Source organism: Phascolarctos cinereus, unplaced genomic scaffold (genome assembly GCF_003287225.1).
Source record: "Phascolarctos cinereus isolate Bilbo 61053 unplaced genomic scaffold, phaCin_HiC Scaffold_4;HRSCAF=312, whole genome shotgun sequence".
NCBI lineage: Eukaryota > Metazoa > Chordata > Mammalia > Diprotodontia > Phascolarctidae > Phascolarctos > Phascolarctos cinereus.
In genome coordinates, this window is record NW_027555847.1 from 207,103,183 (window position 1) to 207,130,581 (window position 27,399).

Sequence of the window (27,399 nt, forward strand, 5' to 3'; positions counted from 1 at the left end):
TGAAAGAAAAAATGTAGGTCTTTTCCCACATGTGTAAAGAGACTGAAAGGGTTCTGTGAGCTGGAGCAGCTCAAAGTCAGAGAGCCACCTTGTGAATTAAACAGAAAATTGCACCCAGAGCAACCACTCCAGCTCAATCCTCTAGAGGGCATGTGTGATTTTTCTGCTCTTTTCCTATCTGCATCTTTGACTCTAGTGACAACGTAAAGCAAAAGATACTCCAGTGGAAAGGATCATCCATGTTTCTTACATATATAGAAGACAAATGCAAGGACAGATACCAAAGATGGATATAGAAGAGTCATATAATCATATAAAAGAAGAAGAAAGAGAAGGAGATGAAAGAGGATGAAGATTAAGAGATGAAAAATGATGGAGGAAAGGAAGGAGAAAGAGTAGGAGGAAAAAGGGGAAGAGGAGGAGGAGGAAAAGGAGGAGGAAAAGGAGAAGGAGAAGGAGGAAGAGTAGGAGGAGAAGAAGATGATAAAAAGAAGAAAAAGAAGGAAGGAAGGAAAGAAAGAAAGAAAGAAAGAAGGAAGAAAGGAAGGAAGAGGGGGAGGGAGCTTACTGGCTTTTTTAAAGATGCTGACAGTTCCACCTATACAGCCAAAAAGGCTCCTCCCAGCCATGTTTTTAGTCAACCAGAATCAGCTGCAGAATGGCCATGTATATTCCATGCTTTTTCTAAGGCATCTCCCCACATGTCATCACAATTCTCCCAGAAGGAAGCTTCTCAGGTTCCTGGTGTGGGGAAGTTGCATCAACTGAGCAAGTTGATGGAGTCTGAGCATGTACCAGACCCCCATTACATAGGAGCAAGAGTTAGGTTATTAGGTTATTACTCTGATCACAGATAGGATTACAATAATATTGAAATGATGAAATGGTTATTATATATATTGTATAGATACACAATACACAATTCAATTCAATAAACATTTATTAAATGCCTAATGTGTACCAGGCACTGTGTTAAGCACTGGGAATACAAATAAGAAAACAAAAGACAGTTGCTGACCTCAAGAAGCTTGTAATCTAAATGGAAAAAACAACACATGAAAGGAAACTAGAAAGTAGGGCGAAGAGGAGGTGGGGGAGCAAGGGGTTATAGAGCAACAGGAATAAGAAAGGGGGGGGCAGTATCAGGGAAGGCGTGTCTTGTTCCTTGGAGTCCAAACCAAGCCAAGCTTCAGATAGAAAGAAGAGTAAGTTATAAAGTTCAGGTTCTACCTTCTATAAAGGAACACTTTAGACGGAGTTTAGTGCTCCACTCTCTAACTCTGAAATCAGCAGGGAGAGGAGGTTAAGGAAATTGGGAAGGTGCTGAGTATCTAAAACTGAGTTAAACAGTATGATGATTAGCTTATCCTAGAAGAGGTATCTAATTCGGTGAAGTTCAGACCACGTAGAGCTGCAGATGGAAACACTATTTATATAGTGTATGTATATATGTGTGTGTGTGTGTGTGTGTGTATGCACATGTACTATATACATATACACATACATAAATCTTTACAGACTCCAGCTTAAGAATTCCTGACTTATTCCTCAATTGATAAATGATCAAAGGATATGAATAGGCAGTTCTCAAAGGAAGAAATGAAAGCTACCTATAGTCATGTAGAAAAAATGTTCCAAATCACTATTGATTAGAGAAATGCAAATCAAAACAACTCTGAGGTACCAGACTGGCTAACATGATAAAACAGGAAAATGATAAATGTTGGAGAAGATGCGGGAAAATTGGAACATTAATGCATTGCTGGTGGAATTGTGAATTGATCCAACCATTTTGGAGAGCAATTGGGAACTATGCCCAAAGGGCTATAAAACTGTACATACCCTTCGACCCAGCAATACCACTTCTAGGTCTGTATCCCAAAGAGATCATAAAAATGGAAAAAGCACCTACATGTACAAAAATATTTATAGCAGCTCTTTCTGTGTTGGCAAAGAATTGGAAATTGAGGGGATGCCCATTAATTGGAGAATGGCTGAACAAGTTGTGGTATATGAATGTAATGTAATACCATCGTGCTAGAAGAAGTGATGAGCAGGCAGACTTCAGAAAAAACTGGAAAGACTTATATGAAGTGGTGCTGAGTGAAGTAAGTAGAACCAGGAGAACATCGTATACAGTAACAGCCACATTGTGCAATAACTAACTTTGATAGATTAAGCTCTTTTCAGCAATTCAAGGATCTAAGACAACTCCAAGGGACTCATGATGGAAAATGCTGTCCACATCCAGAGAAAGAACTATGGAGCCTGAATGCATATTGAAGCATACTATTTGCTCTCTTTTTGTTGTTTGTTTCTTCTTTCTTGTTGTTCCTCCCATTTGTTCTAATTCTTCTTCATAACATGGTTAATGTGAAAATATGTTCAGTATGGATGTATGTGTAGAGCCTATATCAGATTGCACTCCATCTTGAGAAGGGGGGAGGGGAAGGAGGGAGGGGGATAAAATTTGAAATTCAAAAGCTTATGAAAGTTAATGTTGAAAACAAAAAATAAATAAATTTTTTAAAAAAGAATTCCTGACTTAGGGGAATATAGTAACTACATTAACATAGAGGGTCATAATATGGAAGACTGGCTAGGTTTGTACTGCTTAGCTCTGCAGGGCAAAACTAGAAGCAAAGGATAGAAGATCTGTTGGTCTCCTCTCCAGTCACATAATTATAACCTTAATTCAGGCCCTCATCATCAAATGCCTGGACTGTTGTGATAGCTTTCTAATTGGTCTACATGCCTCAGGTATCTCCCTATTCAAATCCAAACCCTCCTCACTGTCAAAGAGATTTTTCTAAACTATGAGTCTGCCCATGTCACTGCCCTGCTCAGCAAGCTCCAGTGTCTCCTTATTACTTCCAGTATCAAATATAAATTCCTCTGTGTGGCAGTTACAGCTCTTTATAATCTAGTACCTTTCTACCTTTCTAGACTTCCTGCACTTTATCCACCATTACGCACTCTGAGATCAAGCTACGTTGGCTTTATTTATAATTTATCAAACACAACTCCCCATTTTCCATCTGTGTGCCTTTGTACCAGTTTCCTCCCATGCCTAGAATGTTCTGTCCTTTCCCCTCCATCCAAGAGTATGATAGTAAATATTTAACAACCAGCCCTGAAGTGCACTTTAAATTTAATCTGCATTCTTAATATTTTCTCCATCACTTTCTTAAGCCTAAACATCGATAAAACAATAAATCAAGCCCTGTTCTGTAGTGATTGCTGATCTCTGAGGTGTAAATGAACATACTGAAACTTTAATATTTGGTTTTTGAGGGTTCAAGGCTCTGGCACAACCTTGGCTCCATTTCTTGGTTTCTCTGGCTTCCTTCAAGACAGTTCAAATTCTGTCATTTGCAGGAAGCATTTCCCACACTCATTCCCCAATTGCTAGTGCCTTCCCCTATCAGATTACCTTTCTTGCATTCTCCATATATTTCACATGAGAAGGTAAGTTCCTTGAGGGCAGGAACTGTTTTTGCCTTTCTTTCTATGCTTAGCATTTAGCCCGGTGCCTGTCATGTAATAAGCTTTTAATAAATGCTGCTAGACTATGGGCAAGGACTCTAAAGACACTAGGAATCCCCTCCCCCTAGTCTAAAAATATCATCACTCACCCTACCACTGAGCTTGAAATTTTCATATTACTCACTACTTTTTCTTGAGGCACTAAAGGTTTACCCTTCTTAATATGCACATGTTAGTAGGAGTGTATTGGTAAATGTTTAACAACCAGCTCTCAAAAATGTAAGCATGACATACTTTTAAGTTTATTCTACATTATTAACATTTTCACCATCACTTTCTTAAATTTATGCAATCAATAAAACAATAAACCAACCCTTGGTTTGTAACATTCACCAATTTCCAATGTGTAAATGTTGACACTGAAAATTTAACAATCAACTCCCAGGCTACAGCAAGCTCTAGCACCCCCATGGAGATTATCCATGAAGACATCTATCTGAGGGAACCTTTACAATTCAGTTATTTTAAAGACAAGAACATTGAAACTCACAAAAAATGAAGTCATTTGTCCAAAGTCACACAGCTTTTGAAAGGGCTAGCACATGCCCAGATCTCCTGACTCCAACATCTCCTACTCTTTGTCTTTTCACTGTCCCTCATCCCCACTTGTCCTTTGTTCCTTGTCTTTTTAACTACCACAACAAAACCCATTTTGGCTGAAAAAACTGTGTGATATACCATCCTATGCACTTGCCACCTTAGCTGGAAATGATCACCTTCTCTATGCATAGACTCTTTGGTCTGATTCCAGACAGAGCATAGGTGGTAAACGTCTACTCCAAAGTGAGCTCCCACAAAGACGCTTCCTCCCATACACTGTCAGCTCTTAGCAAAGAGTACAATTGGATCACAGAAAAGACAGACACTGTTACGGGAGTGAGGGGGTAAAGGGTGTGCAGAAGGCCAGAATTTGTGTGCATCACAACCACTAGGGCAGGTCAGAAAGGTTTGACATCAATGAAGCTAAATTCTCCTAGGTGGAAAAATCATCCAAATGTCTGTGAGTAGGTATGTGTTATACAAGTTCTCACTGTGTTGGAGACATTTGAATTAAAATTCCAGGGCTGAACTTATAAGGCCAGCAACCACAGTGTCAGAGGCAGTGAGATTCAGAAATCAATTAGCACCAGGGAGTGAATGCCAGCTCTGCTGGAGACTTGCAGGAAGCAAATTTGGGAGGATGCATTATTTATTTGATACTAAGCACATAGAACTATATCAGTCACCTGTTTCACCTTTGGAGAAATGGATTATCACAGAAGAAGAAAGAAAATTCTAGGTTAGGACTAAGGCAAAGAGCAAAAGCAACACTGTTTTGAGGAAAGAGCACTGGATTTGGAGTTAGACTGCCTGACTTTCATATTCTATCCTGTTACTTTCTACCTGTGTGACATCAGCAAGTCATTCCTCTGTGAGCCTCCCTTTTCCCGTCTGTAAAGTGAAAGAATTGGATTAGGTGGTTCCAAAGCTCCCTTATATCTCAGAAACTTTATGCCCCTCATGATTTTTATCCAGGATATGTCATGAGGAGATTTTAGAAATTCCACTTGCTGTCTTAATATCTAATGTTGAGGCAACCAACGCACCATGCCCCTCTACCTTCCACCATCTCCTAAAGTCTGTCCAAGCTCCATGTTTACTGCTTCCATGACACCATCTATCCATCTCATCCTCCTCATGCTGCTGTCCCTTTCTCCTTTTGCCTTCAATTTTATCCAACATTAGGTTCTTTTCCAGTTAGTCCTGTATTCTCATTGTGTGGGCAAAGTATTTAAGCTTCAGCTTCAGTATTTGACTTCTAGTCTAAGTATTTGTAAGATGAATGATAAGAACTAGAGAGTTGATCCATGGCCAGGGAACAGAGAAGCTGGCCTTCCTACATGTGGTCTCTCTTTACCACAATGCTTTTACAAACAGAGTCAAAGAGCCAGAGGTATAATGAAGCACAAAACTCCTGAGTGTAGCACAAAACCAGATTAAAATGCAATTGGAGAATGTTTAACGAAAAAAAAATTTAATGTAATTTCAATCATTTTTCAGTCATGTCTGACTCCTCATGACCCCTTCTAGGGTTTTCTTGGCAAAGATACTGGAGTGATTAGCCATTTCCTTCTCCAGCTCATTTTATAGATGAGGAAACTGAGACAATTAGGGATAAGTGACTTACCCAGGGTAACACAACTAGTAAGTGTCTGAGGCCAGATTTGAAGTCAGGAATATGAGGCTAGGCCCAGCACTCTATCCACTGCACCACCTAGCTGCCCCCAAAAGTAATACAACATAATGTTAATTTGTGTTTTTCTGAGTCAATACGTAGCTATAAGTATCCATTTCTAGTTGAATTTGATACCACCAAACAGCTATAGATTCCAAAAGTACTATAGGAAAGTCAAGGGAGGTTATGATTGTTGCTTTACTTGCCAAATATTTTTATGAGTATAATCATTAACACCTGAAATGCATATATAAGAAAACAATGTGACTTTTCACTGGTCAAAATACAGCAACAAAATTAGGGAGTGTTGTCATATGTATGTATGTGTGTGTGTGTGTGTGTGTGTGTGTGTGCGCACATGTAAAGCTAGACAGGCAAGTTAAGTGGATGAAGAAAAAATGGATGTTACCTCCTTCCCTTAACTTCTGCTCTGACTCACATAGATTTGTATGCTAAGCCAGAGAACATCTTGGGAATTTTTAAACCTAAGAGAGATAGCTTCCTGGAACAAAGGATTATGACCTCAGATCAAGAAAGAGATGCTAAAAAAAAAAGCTTTCATCTTAACCTGAGGAAACTCTGAGTGGATTTTGTTAGAGGGAGGTGGTAACACATAGTTTTTGGCTATGGCTTAAGACTTTGATCAGAGAGAGGCATTATAGTTACTATCATACACTACACCAGGAGACTAAAGTTGAGATGGACAACAAGGGGCCCTGAAGAGTTTACAACCAGAAACTGGAAGCAGAGGAGAATACTCAGCAATAGCCTTGAGACCAGTAGAGTGGCATGCTTAGTAGAAAGGAGAGTGAGAGATATTGGGAGCAGAAGAGATAGAACATTATTGAAGTGGAACAAAAATATGCCATAATACCCAGGTGCAAGCCCATCAGGTAGAAGAACCCAGCAAGAAATCTTGGGGAGAATATCATGATAATGTTATTAGATGACATCAGCAACCCTACACTTATAGAAAACTGAGTTGCCCCCTTCAAGCATGTACTATATGTATATGTGTTTGTGGCATGTATGCCTTTCTATACATGCTTCTTGTCCATATGTGTTTTCTGTGTATGTGCCCTGATGTCTGAGCCCTATGTGTATCTACTTTTCCACTGCTGTGTGTTTATTTATTGGAGAATGTGCCTCAAATTCTGGAGGGAGATTCTCCATTGCTACTTTTTTCATTATGCTATTTCATTAAATGCCTTGCCTGGAACTATTGTGTCCTCTGATGAATAAAATTAAACACATTTGACTTCTGGTTACGATGACAGTGTGAAAGGTAGTAGAAGCCATTACACCCACATAAACTCCAGAAAAGTCTTAAAAGGACCCAAGAAAGACCAGTGATAAAACTGAAGAAAAACACAAGCTTCTCCATCCAGTACAGAACAGCATAAAAAGATTGATAGAAGAAGAGAGAGGAGCTAAACTATGGAATCCAGAGCAGGCTGGAACATATACAGAAGCTGAAAGAGGCAGGGAGTAGAGCCTCATCAAGGAAACCAGAGGAAACTTCCACAAACAGAAACGTAAATACATTTGAAAAATTGGAAAGGACTATATGATAATTATTTACTTAAATTCTATTTAGGGGAGAAAAAAGCAAATCTCTGCTTAAAACCCTAACGCTTCAAGTATCATGAAGGAAGTTGAATAAGATAGGTGAGACCCTGTGGATAGTTGTACTGTTTTAATGGTCTTAGGAGAAGGAAGATGAGAGGGAAAGGGGAATATACTGGAGAATGGAAGAAAAGAAGGCAGTAGAGTATAAATAGATCACTTCTGTTACAGATCACTAATTTTAAGACACTCCTTATCTTTTTCCATCTTCTTACAAAGGGCAAAAATAGGAAAAATATTAAAGAAATAGAATGGATAAAATACAAAATTAGTCATTATAACCATGAACATGAATGCTATGAACTCACCCACAAAATGGAAGAGGGAAGGCAGACTCCAACAACATATTGTTTACAAGAAGTATATTTAAAATATAAAGATTTAAAACATAAAATTATTTAAAATATAAAGAGATTTCAAATAAGGAGCTGGAATAAAATCTGTTATGCTTCAGGTCAAAAAGCAGGAATGGCTTTCATGATCTCAATGAAGGCAAAAGTAAAACTAAAAACAATGAAAAGAGATAATCAAAGACGTTTTAAAGCTCCATAGATAATGAATTAACATCAATACTTAATACATATTCAGGAAATGGCATAGCATCTGTATACTCATGAGAAAAGTTAACCAAATTTCAGGGAGAAATAAACAGTAAAACTGTAATAGTAGTGCAATTCAATGTACTCCTTTTAGACCTAAGCAAAAAGATAAACAAGAAAGAAGTTAAGGAAATGACTAGAACTTTTTAAAGATTAGATAGGATAGATCTCTGATGATTACTGAATTGGAACAGAAAGGATTATACCTATATCTCAGCAGGACTTGACAGCTCTACAACAGCTGGCTATGAATTAGGCCATTGAAAACTCACAAAGAAATAAAGAGAGGAAGACATATTAAATAATTCTTTACTCACAACAATTTAAAGAAAAATATTCACTAAAGAATCTTTGAAGAAAATATTAAAACATGATTGGGGACTAAACAATTTAATCCTGAAGAATTTGTGGATCAAAGAAGAAATCAGTCACAATAGAAAATGTCAACAATGAAAATTATAATAATGAGAAAAATACTAAAAATTTGGGGATGCAACTAAAGCAGCCCTTGGGAGAAATTTATATCTAATGATTTAATCAAAAAAGAGAGAAAGAATAAATTAGTGAGCTGTACATGTAAGCATTCTTTAAAAAGTAGAAAAGCAACAAATCAAATATTCCTAAAACACAAAATTAAAGTTCTAAAAGTCAAAGAAGGAAAAAATCATTGAACTGTTTAATAAAAGTATGGACTGGTTTTTAAAAATGAATACAATTGATTAAAAAGAGAAAGAGAACCAAATTATGTAAACAATTTTTGAAGAATTTACATGTGAAACTTTTTAACTATCAAAAACTATTTTTCTCAATTATCTGCCAACAAAGTGATAACTGAGATGAAATGGATGAATGCCTATAAATATATAAAATATTCAGATTACCTCAATTAATTTATAGATTCAGTGCCATATCAAACTAAAGGGCAACTTTTGAATTCTAAAAGAATATATAAAATTTATCTGGAGAAACAAAAAGTTAATTATCTCAAGGAAAACAATGTGAAAAATGAGAAGGAAGGGGGCCTAATAGCATCAGATCTCAAATTATACTACAAAGCAATAATCACCAAAATAATTTGGTATTTGTTTAAAAAATCAGAAAATTGATCCTTGAAACAGATTTGTTACATAAGATCCAGATGCAACTGAACATGAGAGCACAGTGTCCAAAAACTCAGACTCCAGCTTTTAGGATGAGGACTTCACTATTCAACAAAAACTATAGGAAAAACTAGAAAGTAATCTGGTAGAAATTAGGTTAAACCAACATCTCCACACCATATCACACCAAGCTCCAAAATGATATATGAGCCAGGTATAAAGTCATATCACAAATAAATAAAAGAGAAATGCTTTTCACAACTAAGGATGAGGGAAGAATTCTTGATGAAACAAGAGATAGAGAGGGTCACAGGAGATAAGTTGGATAGATTTGATTATATAAAATTGAAATTTTTGCACACATAAAATGAACAGAATTAGAAAGGAAACAGTGAAGTGGGAAAAATAATCATGATAAATTTCTGCGATCAAGATATGATATTTAAGGTACATAGGGAATTGATATGTAAGGTGTATATGTTGCCTATGTAGATTACATGTATGTTTGTATTGGTTGTCTAAATGAGACTCATAGGCAAATATGAATAAATATTTTTGGAATCTTCTCCATCCCTCTCCAAAGAAGACTTTGATTCCTGACTGGAATGGTACAGGAGAAGAGACTATCAGGCTGGTCACTCTGTTCTCTTTGGAGAGGGAGTACTGGACTAAAATTATATCTATCTGCCTCCTTAACTGTTACTAGTCTAGGGAAATGATTTTTTTCTTATGTTAAAGTAAATTTCCTGGTTACTATTCCCTCAAAAGGAAATGAATATCTCAAACTTACATACAAAAGTTTGGTCCCTTCCCACCAAATATTTGTTACACAAAAGACCATCACAAAAAGTGAATAGCAAGTAAACACATTTATTTAAGCAAATAGAAACTAAAGAAGTTATATAGATTAGAATATACACCAGACAATACACAGAATGAATGTGCTTTTCCACTTAGAGTGAGATATCTGAGAAAGAGAGAGAGAGAGAGAGAGAGAGAGAGAGAGACATACACACACACACACACACAGACAGAGACAGAGACAGAGACAGAGAGAAAGAGAGGGAGAGTTCACAATCTCATGTAAGGGCAGATTCCCTCAAGTCTCTATGGAACGAAACTGGAAATCAGGGATATTTTGAGAGCTGGCTTTCCTCACATGTACACTTTACAAAGTCTATCTCTCTCTCCCCAAAGTCAGTCCCAAAGAGAATCTGGAACCTCATCCCTCCTCTCACCAAATATGCCAGCTCTACCTCTCATGAAAGCACATAGCGAGTAATCATTCTCTTCGACACCATGATCCATGAGCAGCAAACATCACAGGACTGTCCTTCCCACCCAGTTTGGCTGGTAGTTGAATTACACATATAAACGTATAAGAGTAAAAGCCATTATCCAAATATATATATATATATATATATATATATATATATATATATATATATATATATGTATGTATGTTTACACACACACATATATGTGTGTGTGTTCTCAAAAGAATAAAGGCAAACTATTAACAACCATATGGGAAAAATTGCTCTAAATCATTTGTCATAAGATAAATTTAAATTGGAACAACTTGGAGGTTCCACATCACATTTATCCGATAGGAAATAACAATTGTTGGAGAGACTGAGAGAGAATAAGGGCAGTAATATACTCTTGGTGGAATTGCTTCAACTATTGTGGAAAGGAATTTAAAACTATACTCAAAAAGTATTGGCCTATACATTCCCTTGGAGCTAGAAATATCTCTACAAACTTTATAACCCAAGGACATTTTTTAAAAGGAAAAGGACTCATATGAAAATATTTTAGCTAGCACTTTTTGTTGTGATAAAGAACTGGGTGTAGAGGAAGTAGGTATTCTTTAAGTGGGGAATGGCTGAACACATTATGGTATATACATATAATGGAATATTATTGAGCTTTGAGACATGACAAAAAGGAAGCATTCACAGAAACCTTGGAAGACTTGCATGAACTGATGAAGAATGAAGTGAAGAGAACAAAGAGACCAATTTATACATAGAAAACAGCTTTGAGAGACATAAAAATTCTAATCAACTGAAAGATCATCAAGACTTGAAAAGACTCATGGCATACCTCCCATCTCCTGGCAGATAGGTGAAGATTTAGAAAAGAAGTATCAAGCATGTTGCCTGTGAGCTACATGTGGCCCACAATACTTGTGAGTGTGGCCTGAACCAGATTAAAATTTAACAAAATAAATAAAAAATACGATAAGACATAATATTACAACAAAACAAAAATGCAATAAAACATAACATTAAATTTTAAAAATGAATCAGTAGGGGCCTGCAGAGATCCTTATGTATAGTTTAGTAGCCCCCATTTTCTATTTTTGAATTTAAGCACAAAAAAGAGTACAGAATGAAAAAGAGGTACAGAATGAAATATGCAATTTTCGGACAGGTCAATGTGTGTCTTGGTTTTGCATACCTATATTTATATATTACAAAAAAGGGCTTTTTTGGTAGAAGGAAGTGGAAGGGAGTGATAGTGATACTAAAAAAGAAGGAAACAACATCAGATGTCAAACAAAGTTTAAAATAAATATGAGAGCAGAAGGAAGTTCAGAAAGGGATACATATAAGTAGGGTAACACTGGCAATACCATGATAAATTTGAAATAAGCAAAATAAAGATATACATAGGAGAGAGACAGTTTCATACACAGTTTTCTTTCATTGTATTGGAAAAGGTATATATTTGTTTATGCCTATCAAGTTCATAATAACAAGAGGGAATTTTTTTTTAATTAAACACATTACCAGTTACTTGTGAGCTAGGTTTTGTATCGATGCAGATGCATAAAGTACCTTGAACCCAGAAGAGTTTTTCTGGAGGCCCAGGCACAAGATTCAGTCTACAAGAAAGAGCAGGATGATGGAAATTAATGAATTTCAGCTAGAACAACCATTTGCATTTCGATTCCAGATATAACTAACATGGTGGACCATTTTTTTCAGTTTTTAGTTTTGAGGGAGTTTTTAGTATTTCTTTTATACTGTTGTAAGGAGCTCATAGTAAAGAAATTCCTTTAACCAAAGTGGATTAACAACTACTCTACAATTTATAATCTTGAAAGATTCCCTTGGACACCAAGATCTTGCCCGTGGTCAAATAGCCAGCATGTATCAGAGAAAGGACTTATTTACCAGTCTTTCAAACTCAAAGCCATGCCCTCTATTCACGCTGGCTACCCCTCTTCAATTGTAATATGGGCAACTAAGTGGCACAGTGGACAAAGAGCACAGAGCCTAGAGTAAGAAGAGCTGAATTCAAATCTAGCTTGCTATCTGTATGACCTCGGCAAATCACTTCACCCTGTTTGTCATAGTTTGCTCATCTGTAAAATGAGCTGGAGAAGGAAATGGCAAACCACTCCAGTATCTTTGCCAGGAAAACCCCAAATGGTGTCACAAAGAGTCAGACACAACTGAAAAATGACTAAACAATAGCAAAGATAGGTAATGATGGTAGATACAGAGAGATGATGATGGTAGATACATAGATACATGATAAAGATAATGATGATGGTAAATTAATGATAGTAGAGGTATATAGTGAAGACAGTTGATAGATAATGATGATAGTTGATGTATAGAGATAGCTATCTTCTGTTTTTACATTTTCATTTCTATATGCTCCCCTATCCTTACCCAATAAGCCATCTCTTATAACAAAATTTTTTTAAAAGTGGCATGAAGTGGGGGAGTATCTGAGTAAAACCAAACATTACAACCACCAAATGTGACCATATGTCTATGAGATATTTCATACCCACATAGCTAAAAAGGGAAGTAAATTCATTTTCTCAGCTCTTCTCCAGGGCCAGCATTCAGTTTCATTTCTTATCGTTCTTTCCTTTTACATTGCTGTGGTCACTGTGTCTATTGTTTTCCTAGTTCTCTTTACTTCACTCTGTGTCAGTTTGTCTTCCCATCCTTCCCATCTTCTTAGTCATAATTTGTTTTTTTCTTAATTTTTTAATTTTTTAAATTTTTAAATTTTTAAAAATTTTTAATTTATTTTTTTATTTTAAAAATTCATTCATTCATTTATTTATCTATCTATTTATTTATTTATTAATTAATATACATTTATTTATTTTTAGTTTTCAATATTCACTTCCACAAGGTTTTGAGTTTCAAATTTCTCACCCCTCACCCCACCCCAAGATGGCATGCATTCTGAATACCCCTTCCCCTGGTCTGCCTTCTCTTCTATCTCTCCCCCCTCCCTTCTCTTATCCTCTTCCCCTTCTATTTTCCTATAGAGCAGGATAGACTTCAGTACCCCATTTCCTGTATTTCTTATTTCCCAGTTGCATGTGAAAACATTTTTTTAAAACATGTGTTTTTAAAACTTTGAGTTCCAAATTTTCTCCCTTTCTCCCTCCCCACCCATCCTCATTGAAAAGGCAAGCAACTCAATATAGGTTGTACATGTGCAGTTATGCAAAACACTTCCTTAGTAGACATGTTGTAAAAAACTAACTCTATTTCCCTTAATCTTATCCTGCCCTCCCATTTATTCTATTCTTTCTTTTGACCCTGTCCCTCCTCAGAAGTATTTGCTTCTGATTACCCTCTTTCCTAATCTGCCCTCCTCTCTATCATCCCCCTGCTCTCTTGTCCCCTTCTCCCTCTATTTTCCTGTAGGGTAAGACAGATTTCCATACCCAATTGAATGTGTATGTTATTCTCTCCTTAAGTCAAATTCTATGAGAATAAGATTCCCTCATTCCCTCTCACCTTCCCCTGTTTCCCCTCCACTGTGAGAGACTTTTCTTTTCTTTTTTTTTTTCTGAGATAATTTACCCCATTCTACCTCTCCCTTTCTTCTTCTCTGAGTACCATCCTCTCCTATCCCTTAATTTTATTCTTCAGATATGACCCCTTAATCTTCAACTCACCCTGTGCCCGCTATTTATCTACATATACATACATACATTTCTTTTCTTTCAACTACCCTAATACTGACAAAGTTCTCATGAGTTACAAATATCATCTTTCCATGCAGGAATGTAAACAGTTCAATCTTAATAAGTCTCTTATGACTTCTCTTTCCTGTTTACCTCTTCATGTTCCACTGGAGTCCTGTATTTGAAAGTCAAATTTTCTGTTTAGCTCTGGTCTTTTCATAAAGAATGCTTGAAAGTCCTCTATTTCACTGAATGACCATTTTTTCCCCTGAAGGATTATACTCAGTTTTGCTGGGTAGGTGATTCTTGGTTGTAATCCTATCTCCTTTGCCCTCTGGAATATTATATTCCATGCCCTGTGGTCCTTTAATGTAGAAGCTGCTAAATCTTGTGTTATCCTGATTGTGTTTCCACAGTACTTGAATTGTTTCCTCTGGCAGCTTGTAATATTTTCTCCTTGACCTGGGAACTCTGGAATTTGGCTACAATATTCCTAGGAGTTTTCCTTTGGGGATCTCTTTCAGGAGGAGATCTGTGGATTCTTTCAATTTCTATTTTGCCCTCTGGTTCTAAAATATCAGGGCAGTTTTCCTTGATAATTTCTTGAAAGATGATGTCTAGGCTTTTTTTGATCATGGCTTTCAGATAGTCCAATAATTTTTAAATTCTCTCTCCTGGATCTATTTTCCAGGTCAGTTGTTTTTCCAATGAGATATTTCACATTGTTTTCTAATTTTTCATTCTTTTGGATTTGTTTTACAGTGTCTTGATTTCTCATAAAGTCACTGTCTTCCAATTGCTCTATTCTAATTTTTAAGGAAGTATTTTCTTCAGTAATCTTTTGGACTTCCTTTTCCATTTGGCCAATTTTTCTTTTAGGGCATTTTTCTCCTCATTGGCTTTTTGGACCTCTTTTGCCATTTGGGTTAGGCTGTTTTTTAAGGTGTTATTTTCTTCAGTATTTTTTTGGGTCTCCTTTAGCAAGCTGTTGACTTGTTTTTCATGATTTTCTTGCATCACTCTCATTTCTCTTCCCAGTTTTTCCTCTACTTCCCTTACTTGCTTCTCAAAATCCCTTTTGAGCTCTTCCAAGGCCTGGGACTGATTCATATTTTTTTTGGAGGCTCTGGATGTAGGAGCTTTGACTTTGTTGTCTTCTTCTGGTTGTATATTTTTCTTTTCTTTTCACCAAAGTAAGATAATACTGTCTGACTCTTTTTGCGCTGCTTGCTCATGATCCCAGCCAATTACTTGAGTTTTAAACTCTTTGTTAAGGTAAGAGTCTGCTTCTAATGTGGAGAGTGTACTGTCCCAAGTTTCAGGGGTTTGTGTAGCTGTTTTCAGAGATACTTTGTAAATTTTCAGTTCTTGCAAGGTGGTATGATAAGGGGTGAGGTGTTTACTCCTTTCCTGGCCTGTGACCACAAGTATTCCTTTCTGTCCTGTAACTGTGAGGAGGGGTTCCTCTCCACAGTCACTACAAGCTCCACCATGCCAGCCCTCCTCCTTACCCCAGCACTGCCACCCAGAACTATGACCCAGATCCACACACAGGCAAAGCAAGAGATTCCTGCCTCAGCACTGGCAAAGAGATCCCTGCAGTCCCTCTCTGATCAGCCACTGGATTCCCCCTCAGTCTGTGAGCTGGAAGCTCGGGAAGCAGCTGCCCCCCACCAGGGCCAGGCTCTTGGGGAATGGAGCTGAGACCCCACCTTCCTCTCTGACCACAGACAGAAACAGATGTTTCCTACTGACCTTCTAAGTTGTCTTGGGGCACTCGTGGATTGAAGAGTCTGGAAACCTGCACAGCTGCCCATGATTCAGTCCTCTGAGGCCTGCTCCAGGTTTGCTGCGGCCTGCATGCCCACGCTGCGCTACGCTCCCAGCCTGGCGCGATACACCTTTCTGATCAATCATCCAGGTTGTGTTGGGCTGGAAATTTGTTTCACTCTGTCTTTTTGTGGGTTCTGCTGCTTCAGAATTTGTTTAGAGCCATTTTTTTTATGAGTATTTGGAGGGGTTTGGGGGAGGTCTCAAGCAAGTCACTGTTTTCACTCTGCCATCTTGGCTCTGCCCCCCCTCCATAATTTCTTATGTAATATTCCATTGAGCCCATATGCCATAATTTGTTTAGCCATTCCTAAATAAATGGACATCTCTTTTGTTTCCAGTCCTTTGTTATACTGAAAAATGCTGTTAAAAATATCATGGTATGTGGGGAACTTTCTTTCTGTCTTTGATCTCCTTGCCTTCCCAAGCAAGTCCCTAAGAATTTAAGTTAGAGATAGCTATTGATTTACATCAGTGAAAGGAGCTTCATTGTCAGGGAACTACCTACACCAATAAAATAATTTCTGGATAAAAAAAATGATGAGGAAAAGCCTCCTTGTCTCCCATCTCCCCAGCCACCTCCCTGTCTCCATCCTATTTCTCTTTTGCTTCTTCTCTATCCTTAAAAACCCTCCCCCTTCCCTCTCTCTTTCTGAATCTCTTTATCTCTCTTGCTCCCTCTGTGTCCCTCTGAATTGCTTAGCTTAGGAAAGAGAACAAGTGTGCTTCTGAGTCTGTCAAGAAAAAACATACCTTGCCTCAGGGTCTCACCCACTGCCTTGCTGGAGCTGCTGAGGCTAAGTAAGTAACTTAGCAAGTTGGCATCTGGAGCACTTTGGAATGCACCTAGCCCAGCTCATGTGGCTCAGGCTGTTTATCATGACCATTATCTCAGGTCGCCAGATAGAATCAGAAGCAAAGCAGGAGTCATGTCAGGGCCACATAGCATTTGGTCTCTGCCCTACTCTGAAACCCTGGATGCCTCACCAGCAACTCAGCCAGAGCAAGAGCCCTGCATATATCACTTTCAAAAAAAATGAATTTCATTTTTTCTGAATTTAAGCACAGAAAAGAGTATTTCCACATATACAGCAGAAAAAAAGAGAATTGTATATGAAACTAGGAATCTCTATTCACACAACTTGCCTTTTAATATAATACATACTATATATTTTATTCCACATTATTTTCAAAACCACTCTGCTTTGCTATGGTTCCTTCTGAGTTCTTCTGCTCCCATCTATACATTTTAAAAATGTTTCAATGTTTCTCTTTTTTGGCATCACTGTTGTTACCCACTTCCATTTCCTTCCCAATCCCTCCTCCAATTAAAAAATAAAAAGGGAGAAAACACTCTTTTAATAAATATGCATAGTTGAGCATAATGAATCCACACAGTGACCACATGCAAAAGAAATGTATGTCTCTTTCTGCACCTTGAAGAAAGATATACTTTCTGCATCTTTCTGTCAGGAGGTGGGTGACATATTTCATTATAGGTCCTCTAAAGAAATCGTTGGTCACAAAGTGATCACTATTCATCAGAGCTAGGACAGGCAACCATTTTGGACAAGACATAAAAGGCTAAGGCAGAATGAAGGGCACTTTTAAAATACTATTTATTAAAAAGTTATAAAAGGCCAATATATTTAATGCCAGAAAATTTTGCTTTTTGTGGCATATATTCCTAGTTTGGGCAGAGGTAGGAGGGGAAAGAGAGAGAAGAAAAGGGAAGGGGGAAAGAGGAAAGTAAGAAGGAAGAAAGGAAGGAAAGAAGGAAGGGAGAGAAGGAGGAAGGAAAGAAGGATGGAAGGGAGGGAAAAGAAAGCCAGAAAGAGGGAAAGAGAGAAAGATGTTGCAGCAGATTTGTTACTTAATCCATATATGGAGCTCCAGTGAGGAAATTCCTCTATCATTTCAGATTAACGCCTACTCTGCAGCCTACCTAGGACACGAAGAGTATCCAAGCAAATTGTTCAAAATTACAGCCAGAGAACAGTACTCCATAGCAGCGCAAAAGGCCATGTGGGATTAGCAAAAGCAAGAAGTGATACTTCCTCTTGTTCCTAAGAAAGGGAAAAGGCCTCACTGGAACCTACCAACCTGTGTCTACTTCCTGAAAGTGTGATCTTGGCTTTCTTCTCTCTATTCTCAAGGGATGATTCCCACAGAAGATGAATGAGCCAAATCTAAATCTAGTCTGCTTTGGGATATGTGATAAAATTTAAATAAATGAAAGCATTTATTGAAAAAAAAAAGGGGAGAAACCATCAGAATATATAGATGAAGAAGATACCAAGAATCATAATAAACAGGATTGAACTTTGTAAACAACCAAAGCCTGGGGCCTTCACAGCTACAACCTCTTTTAATTCCCTTTCACAGAATGCCCTGCATCTTTGGGTTTCGTTCATCTGCTGCGAAAAAAACCAAAACAAAACACTCCACAGATTTTGTACAAGAAAACGTCTAGTCTTGCTCCGGAGCTTTGACTGCTAGACCACATTTGTGCTGCCAAACATTTGTTGAAGTCGTCTGTGCCGTCCAGTGTGGCTGCGTCACTGAAGAGATGGGAGCAGGGATTCTAGGTGTAACAAAACCACACGGCTGTTGCTCTTTGGTGAGCCACAGACAACTGTTGCCAGCAATCAAATAGTGTACCGAACAGAAGAGCATGAAGTAAACTTGAGACATGGGCCAGGCGGAGCAGCAGAACTGACTCAGTTTATTCATCTGAGGGTACAGGATATATAGAGAAAATCTAGCCTAACTTCAAAGAGTCCTCACTGTGAGATACTCCCCAAAACATCTGCTGAGGATGTGACAACATACATTTCCTCATTATCAGGGTTCCTAGATTGGGTTGTATTTTCCAAGATTTTCCCAGGTGCCTTGGCGTCACCTGCACAGAGGAGTGAATGTGTAAATCTAAGGTTCAAAGAGTGAGAAGGAATGTCTCAGGAACCTCCTAACAGGGAGAGATTGGAGAGCTGTGCCTTTTAATCGTTGAGCCCTTTTGGGTAAAAGCCTGGGCAGAGGTCAAACTCTGCCCTGGATCTTAAGCCTATATCAGACTCTTAAGATCGGCCCTCAACAGACAACCAGCATCATTTGCTGCTCTGGAAGTGTACCGATCTCTCTGAAAAACACCATGGATGTTTTTTTATGTGCTGTATTTTTCTTTCGGCCTTGAGGGAAAACTCTAGTGTATATCCATCTGTTTGAGTAGTTGACCTACTGAAACATTAAAATGTGAATTTCCAAACTTTTGTCATAGAGGTGTTACTAGCTCTGGCAAAAAATAAATAAACAAATAAATGAAAACAATACTTTAGTCCTTACAAACCTTGGCAGATTAGAAGAAGGATATCAGGTTGTCCTTTTCCCAGGTGGATTTATGCCAAAACTAATTTCCCAGCATCAAGAACCCCGAAGCCAGTCTTTACCCCTTTCTTCAAATCGAATCAATATGAATTATGCCTTGTTTCATTTAGGCAGACTTGGATTGTTTTAAAGAGAACCTCATTTGTGATGTCAGAAGTCACTACAAGTAGCGTTGAGATTGAAGCTGAGAATGCTGTGTTGACTGGAAACCTTGATGTCATTCTGTGTGCATAGAATGTAGAAGGGATATTCAGTGTTACTGCCATGTCTGTTAATGTACATGAACTTAATTAGCATTGCAATGGCCAAATACACCTTTCGTGATCTCTTTTTAAAAACAAACAAAAAGGCACTTCCCTGTCCCCAAAGCAGCTGCTTAACCATGGGAGCCCAGCCCTTGCATCTCCTGATGGTGTGAGTGTGCAGGTGGATTGCGTAGCTGGGTGTCTGCAGGTGTGTCTGTCTTAGTGGGAATCCGTGTGTGTGTGTGTGTGTGTGTGTGTGTGTGTGTGTGCGCGCGCACGCACGTGTGCGTGTGCCTGCCTGTGCACATGTTCATGAGAGAGGGCTTCAGAAGGGGCTGCTTCTGCAGGTGTTGTAAATACAAACACCATTTTAATCAAGCATGTACAATAAACCAAAAAAAAGAAAATAAACAGAGAAAGCACTTGAACCCAAGTCCTTCTGATGCCAAGACCATCTTGTTATCTGTTACACCAAAGTCTTTTAGGCCTGTACCTAAATAATTGTAATTTTACAGTTTTTGCTTGAGCAAAATTTTATGAAGCAACTACTGTGCATCTTTGTACTGGGCTAGACATGAAGAATACAGCAGTTCTTGCTTCTAAAAGAGGTTATAGTGTAGTAAGGGGTGGGGTAGGTATATTGGAAGCAAAACAAGTCAATAAATAAAATTTTACAAAAAGTAATTTCAGAAGAGAAAAAAATACAAACAACTGAGGGGATCAATCTGGCTCCTTTTTGAAGGAAGCTAGGGATTCTATTTCTGCATTTCTAAATGGAAATTAATCCTTCCCTCTTTTTAGATGGAAACTTGTTTTTCTAATTTTATTGGTGGAGAGATAGGTACAATTTTTTTCAGAACTGCTCTAGAATGAAAAGGAAAGATGGAAGATTTGGGTTCAATCCCCCACATGTGGCACCTACTTTGACCATGGACCAGTTACTTTATATGTGGCTTGTAAGCAGGAATTCTTAACTTGGGGTCCAAGCATTTCTTTGCTTTTTTAAATAAGTTTTTACTGATATCTTCTGTTTTTTACATCATTCTAGTTATCCCCAGTGTCCTCCCCCCATCCTCTCCCTAAGAACTATCTCATATAAAAATACTATTTTTTAAAAGAGGAAAAACTCAGCATAACTAATGAATACATTTTATAAATCTGAAAACGTATGCAAAATGTAACACTCATGTACCTCCAAACTCCATGAAGGTTTCATCTGAGGTTGTCTTTTCATATCTCTTCCTTTGAGTCTTGCTTAATCTTTATAATTTTGTTATATTCACTTCTGATTTTTTTGATGTGTGGTTGTTCTTGCCATTTTCTTTTCTGTAGTTTGTTATTTTCTTAGTTCTGCTTTCTTTACTCTGCATCAATTAATGTAAATCTTTCCATACTCCTCTGTACTCATCACATACATCACTTCTTACAGCACAGTATATTCCATTACATTCATGTGCCACAATTTGTTTAGCCATTCCTCAATCAATGGGCTTCTACTTTCTTTCCAATTCTTTACTATTGAGAAAAGTGCTGCTATAAATATTTTGGTGCTTATAGGGACTTTCTTTTTATCAATAGCTTCCTTGGGGTATAAGCCCAGAATGGAGTCTCTGGTTCAAAGGGCATGGACATTTTAATCACTTTATTTGTGTAAGTCTAAATTGCCTTTCAAAATGGTTATACTATTTCTTAGCTCCACCAAAAATGTATTGGTGTACCTATCTTTCCATAACCCCTCCTCTGTTGACTGCCACCATTTTTGTAATTTTTGCCAATTTACAGGTTATGAAATGAAACCTCAGGGTTGTTTTGATTTGCATTTCACTTATTATTAATGATTTGGAGAATTCTTTAATCAGGTTATGAACACTTTACAATTCTTTTGAGAACTATTTGTTCATATCTTTTGAATACTTTTGTGTAATGGCTGGTTAACTATACGTATTTATTCATTGTTTATATAGCTTGGATACTAAACTCTTATCAGAAAATTTTAATATAAAGTTTTTTTTCCCCATTTGACCACTTCTTTTCTTATCCTAAGTGTATTGTTTCTGTACAGAAACTAGCTATTAATTTACCTATCTCTCTATTTTTTAAAGCTATTTAACCAATACCAATGGTTTTGCTGACTGCTGCTTTATAATATATCTTGAGATATGACATGCTATTTCCCCTTAATCCCTACTTCATTTCATTATTTACCTTGATGTTCTAATTCTTTTGTTTTTCCAAATGAATTTTGTTATTATACCAAGTTCTATAAAGTATTCCCTTGGTATTGATTGGTGCGGCATTAAAAGTGAAAACTAACTTTGGAAGTACAGTATTGTCATTTTTATTATACTGGCATGGCCTAGCCATGAATACTGAATGACCTTTCAGGTATTTAACTTGTTCTTTATTTTTTATTATTGCTATTTCATTACTTTATTTTTAAAAGAGCACTTTGTAATTAGATTTATACAAGTTTTTTGTGTGCTTTGGTAGGTTAATCCCCAGATATTCTATGCATTTTTTTAGTTATTTGAAATGGAATTTTGCTTTCTTATTTTGCTTCTTGGGCTTTGTTATTATAATATAGAAATGTCGATTTTTGAGAGTTTTTTAGCTTGTCATTTTGCTAAAACTATTAATTGCCTCAACTGGTATCTTTGCTGATTCTCTATGATTTTCTAAATGTGTCATCAACAAATAGGGATAGTTTTAACTCCCCTTTGCCTGTCTTTATAGCTTTAATTTTTTCTTTTGTCTTATTGTTTTTGCTAGCATTTCCAAAACTGCATCAAATAATAGTGGGAAGACTGGGATCCTTGCTTCCCCCCCATATTTATTTAAAAGAGTTCTAGTACATCCATGTTGTATTTGATCCTTGCTTTGGTTTTAGATAGGTTTTTTTTTATGATATTAAGGTCCCTCTATGCCTATATTTTGTAGGGCTTTTAGCATAAAAGAGTACTGTACTTCGTCAAAGGCTTTTTCTGCACATATAAGGTAATCATGTGGTTTGGGATATTTTGGCTTTTAATATGATTAATTATATTAGTTGTTTTCCTAATGTTGAACCATCCTTGCATCTCCTGGTATAAATCCCACTGGATCATGATAAATGATTTCTTGAATAAAGTCTGGTATTCTGCTTGATAGGATTGGTAGGGGAGATAGATATGTGTATGTATACATGTGTACATATATACATGTATATATATTATATATATATATGTAAGATATGTGTATATAATTTGGTACCTCCCCAGGAGCCCGTTATTCAACCTCTCTGAGTCTCAGATCTCTCTCTGAGGGTATAGGCTGTTTATAGCAGAGATTCTTAACTTGGGGTCCATGCATTTGTTTGCATATGTACGTGTATGTATAGATGTAAACATAGATATAGATGTAGTCTATACACACACACAAGTATACATACACATAATGTATATATGTGTATACATATACACATACATATATACACATATATAATATATATATATATGTATATATATATATATATATATATATATATATATATATATATGTACATATAGTGTATACCACATAGTCACTTTATTTGTATAATTCCACATTGCTTTCCAAAATGGTTACACCATTTCACAGTTGCACCCACAATGTATGAGTAGCTATCTTTCCACATACCTATATATGTGTGTGTATGTGTGTATACACATACAAACATATATGTTTATACACACACACACACACACATAGTGATTACTATATTCCAGTACAATTGACTGTCCTTGTTATTCTATGTATTTATTTGTAACTATGTAATTCTAAAAGTTAAGAGCCCCTGCCAAGCAAATGAGAGCCTTGTACTAACTGCTTGTTTGGGCTTGAGTTCCCAAGGGGGCTAATTTGTGAGTCTTTCTCATCTGCAAGAAAGAAGCTTAGCAGGAGGTAGGAAGAGAAGCCTTGGATCAACTCTCTGGCTGTGAATCCCTGTGGATTCACATATCACCCCTCCATCCAAGATGCCAAGTACTTGTATTTGTTTTTTGCCGAAGAACATTAGTCAATTAATAACCATTTATTTAACTACCACCCTATGGCTGGTCACATTGAAAGTGTCAGGTGAAAAAACTACTTTTATTTTCCTTGCCTCAGTTATTTCTGTATGTTGACACTGCCATGAAGATGTAATGCCCCTCACCCCAGAGTCATGAGCCCAGCAGGCTCTCAGCCTATCAAGAGTCATTTCTCCCTCTGAATATGAAGCATGCAGAGTCATGACACTGCAGTTTAGGGAATCACCCAACCTATTCGGGAAGGGGAGAGAAAGAGAGGTAGTGTTACAAAGGTGTGTATATGAGGGTGTGTGCGTACATCAAACCATCATATGCTAAGATTTCAGCACCAAATATTCAAGCACCTAGTTAGGACATTGTGCCAACACTGTTTTAGGATGTTGGAGATATAAAATCTTAGGGAACAAAGGTTTCATTTGCTTTCTAAAGCATTCAGTGTGGTACTACATGTAATGTCCAATGACACACTATACAAAACTTGTAATTTACGTGCTATGCAATATATGAAGGCTATCATTCTCTCTAACATCTTTCACTTCCATCTCTTTCTCTCAACTTATATTGTTGCAGCCCTAATTCAAGCCCTCATCATCTCTTTCTTGCCTGGGCTATCATAATAACCTCCTAATTGGTCTCCCTGCCTTAAATCTCTCACCTCTTCAATTGATCCTCCAGATAGCTGCTATTTCTTAAAGCATAAGTCTCACCTTGTCATCCACCTATAAACAAACTAGACTGGTTTCCTATTACTTTCAGAATAAAAAAAACACACTCATCTGTTTGGCTTTCAAAGCCCCTCACAAACAGGCTCCAACCTACCTTCCCAAACTTCTTATGTGTTATTTTCCCTTCACCCACTTAATAGATCAGCAAAACTGACCTTCTTACTAATCCTAACATGTAGCGTTCCACTTCCCATCACCATACCTTTTCAAAGGCTTCCCCTAGTGCTGGAATACATTGTCTTTTCCCCTTTGCTACTGAGAATCCTTAGTTTCCATCTCTGACAGTGAGGAACCAATCTCCACACCAGGACCCAAGAGACAAATTTCCTTCTACTTTAGTTCATGATTTATATCTAGGTTTTTGAAAGGAGGAATAGAAAGGTACTCATCATAAGATATGAATTAAGTATGGAACATGTATTTTATTCTTATGTGGAAAAGAAATGTCAAATATATGACTCACAGTGCACATTAACAGAAAGACTTAAAACAGGCTTCAATAACAACTCATAACTACTTTATAATCTTCAGAGAAGCTTATATTTAAACTTAATCAGAACATGAAACAGCTTGCCAGACTGCTGCTGAGGTATTTTACATTTTATCTCAGGTCTGCACTGTCCAAACAACTTCTAGTTAGTGTATGTCTGTTGACAAAATGGCCAGACATGTGCCAATTCTCTTGTGGAGAGTCCCCTGCACTAGCAGCCATGTGAGTGGGTTCACCATGATGTGGAGAGGGTAAGCCCTTCCCCCTTTGTCTCTCTAAGTCTTTTTTTTTTTAAGAAGGCAATTGAGGTTAAGTGACTTGCCCTGGGTCACAGTTAGTAAGTATCTGAGGCCAGATTTGAACTCTGGTTCTCCTGATTCCAGGGCCAGTGCTGTCTTCACTGCACAACCTAGCAGCACCACATTCTAAGTCTTAAAGTAAAATGATACCAACTGGAGTGTCAAAGCAAGAGAGCACAACTTAGAAGCTATTTCTTCTTTTAACTGACATAGCACCTTACCCTCTCGCCTCCACAGGGCAGAGGAGGACCATTCAGGATTTACTATATTGTACTAAAACACCAAATTCTTTCAGGGCTGGATCACCACATGTCCAAAGGCAGACCCCAAAACCTTCCATATGGTCAACTAGGACAAAGAAATGCAAATGTGAGCAAGATCCCTGAGATGACCCTAGTTGCCATTCAAAAATCAGTTCAAGGGCCTCCTACATGAAGCCTTTCCTAATCTCCCCACAAACTACTAGTATCTCCTCTCTCACAAAAAATTGTCTTGTATTAATTTTATATGTACTTATATATGTTTGTATTATTTCTCTTAACAGAATGTATGCTCCTTGAAAGCAAGGATTCTTTCAATTCTGTCTTCATATCCCTAGTACCTAATAAAGTACCTGGAACATAGCAGGCTTGTTGATAAATGCTGATTGATTAATTATAATTATGAAGTTAAGAAGAAAATTCAGAAAATTAGCCATATAATTCAATCCTTTTGTCACCACAAAGAACATATATTCCCTCCCCCGCCTGCCAAAAAAAATGACAACCAGTTTGCCTCAATTTCCTTTTTATTTTGGGTGAAAGTAAAATTGTTTTAGACTTGCATCATCTGCACAAGTGAATATGAATATATATATATATATATATAGTTGAAGTCAAATATAGCACTTCTAAAATTGCTTTAAAGTAGCAAATGAAAGGGAAGATGTTTAAAAGCAGTAACAGAAGACAGACTTTTTAAAAACACAATTAGGTTCAGTTTTGCAGCTTAAATCTACAATTCCTTAAGCTAGCTATATCTTCAAAATAGATAGGTCAATTCTTACAAAATTCTCATCAGAGAATCTCAGCCTTGGAAAGTACCTGTAAAGTCATCTAATGAAATACATACCTGAACAGAATCCCCTCTAAAAGTTCCCTGAAAAATTGTTATCCAGCCTACATTTGAAGAGGGGGTAGGGAGAAATCTACCTCTTCCCTAAGCAATTCATACCACATTGGGATGGTTTTAATAGTTAAAAAGTGCTTCCTCATATTGTCTCTGCCTTTGCAACTTTCATATCTTCTCATAATTAGTCCTGCCTTCTGGATCCAAGCAGAACAAGTATAATACCTCCATATGATGCCTTCCAATTTTGGGGGATAGTTATTATATCCCACCATCTAAGTGGTACTTGTTGACTTATCTTGACCTATGTCTAAAGATCACCAGTTCCTTTAACCCACTCTCTTAAAACAAGATTTCTGGTCCCCTCACCATGGTGGTTGCCATCTTGGGAAGAATTCCAGCTTTTCAAACCTTCCTAAGATATGTCATCCATGAATGATAACAGAATTCTTGATATACTCTGACCAGGGGAGAGTATGTTAGGACTGTCACCTTTCTGGCCTTACATGCTACTCCTATTAAGGCCATTAGTTGCCATTTCACATTTCTAAGTCATATCAAGTATGTTTAAACAGTTTTGCTTAAAAAATAAACAAAGAATATTGTTGACATACTATAATAGAATTTAGAAATGGTAAAGATTTTAGAGATTATCTACTCTAAATCTTATTTTATAAATGAGGAAATTGAGGTTCAGGGAAGTTAGGTAAATTGCCTAATGTGATACTGTAAAACAGGATTCAAACCCAGGGCCTCTATTCAATGCTTTCCATTATACCAAGAGCCTTCTCATGGTATACCCTAGTTTCAATAAAATATCTGACATAATCTCTCACAGTATCATTATAGAAGATGAAGAGATGTGGCCCGATGAAGAGAAGATAAAGAGATGTGGATGACAATTCAGCTAAGTGGATTTGGAACTGGTTAAATAATTGACTTGAAAGGGTTGTGACCAAAGTATTGATGTCATCCTAGAGGGAAGTGTCTAATTGTGGGCTCCAGGGATCTGTCCTTGGCCCAGTTCTGTTCCACAATTTTATTAATGATTAGGAAAAAATAAGCATGTTTATTAAACTTGCAAATGACATGGAGCAAGGAGAAAAGGATAATACATTAGATGACAGAATTAAGACTCCAAAAGATCTTGCCAGGCTAGGATACAAGCTGAAAAGAATATTATACTATTTAATAGGGCTAAGTGGAATCATCCACATTTATATTAACAAAGCT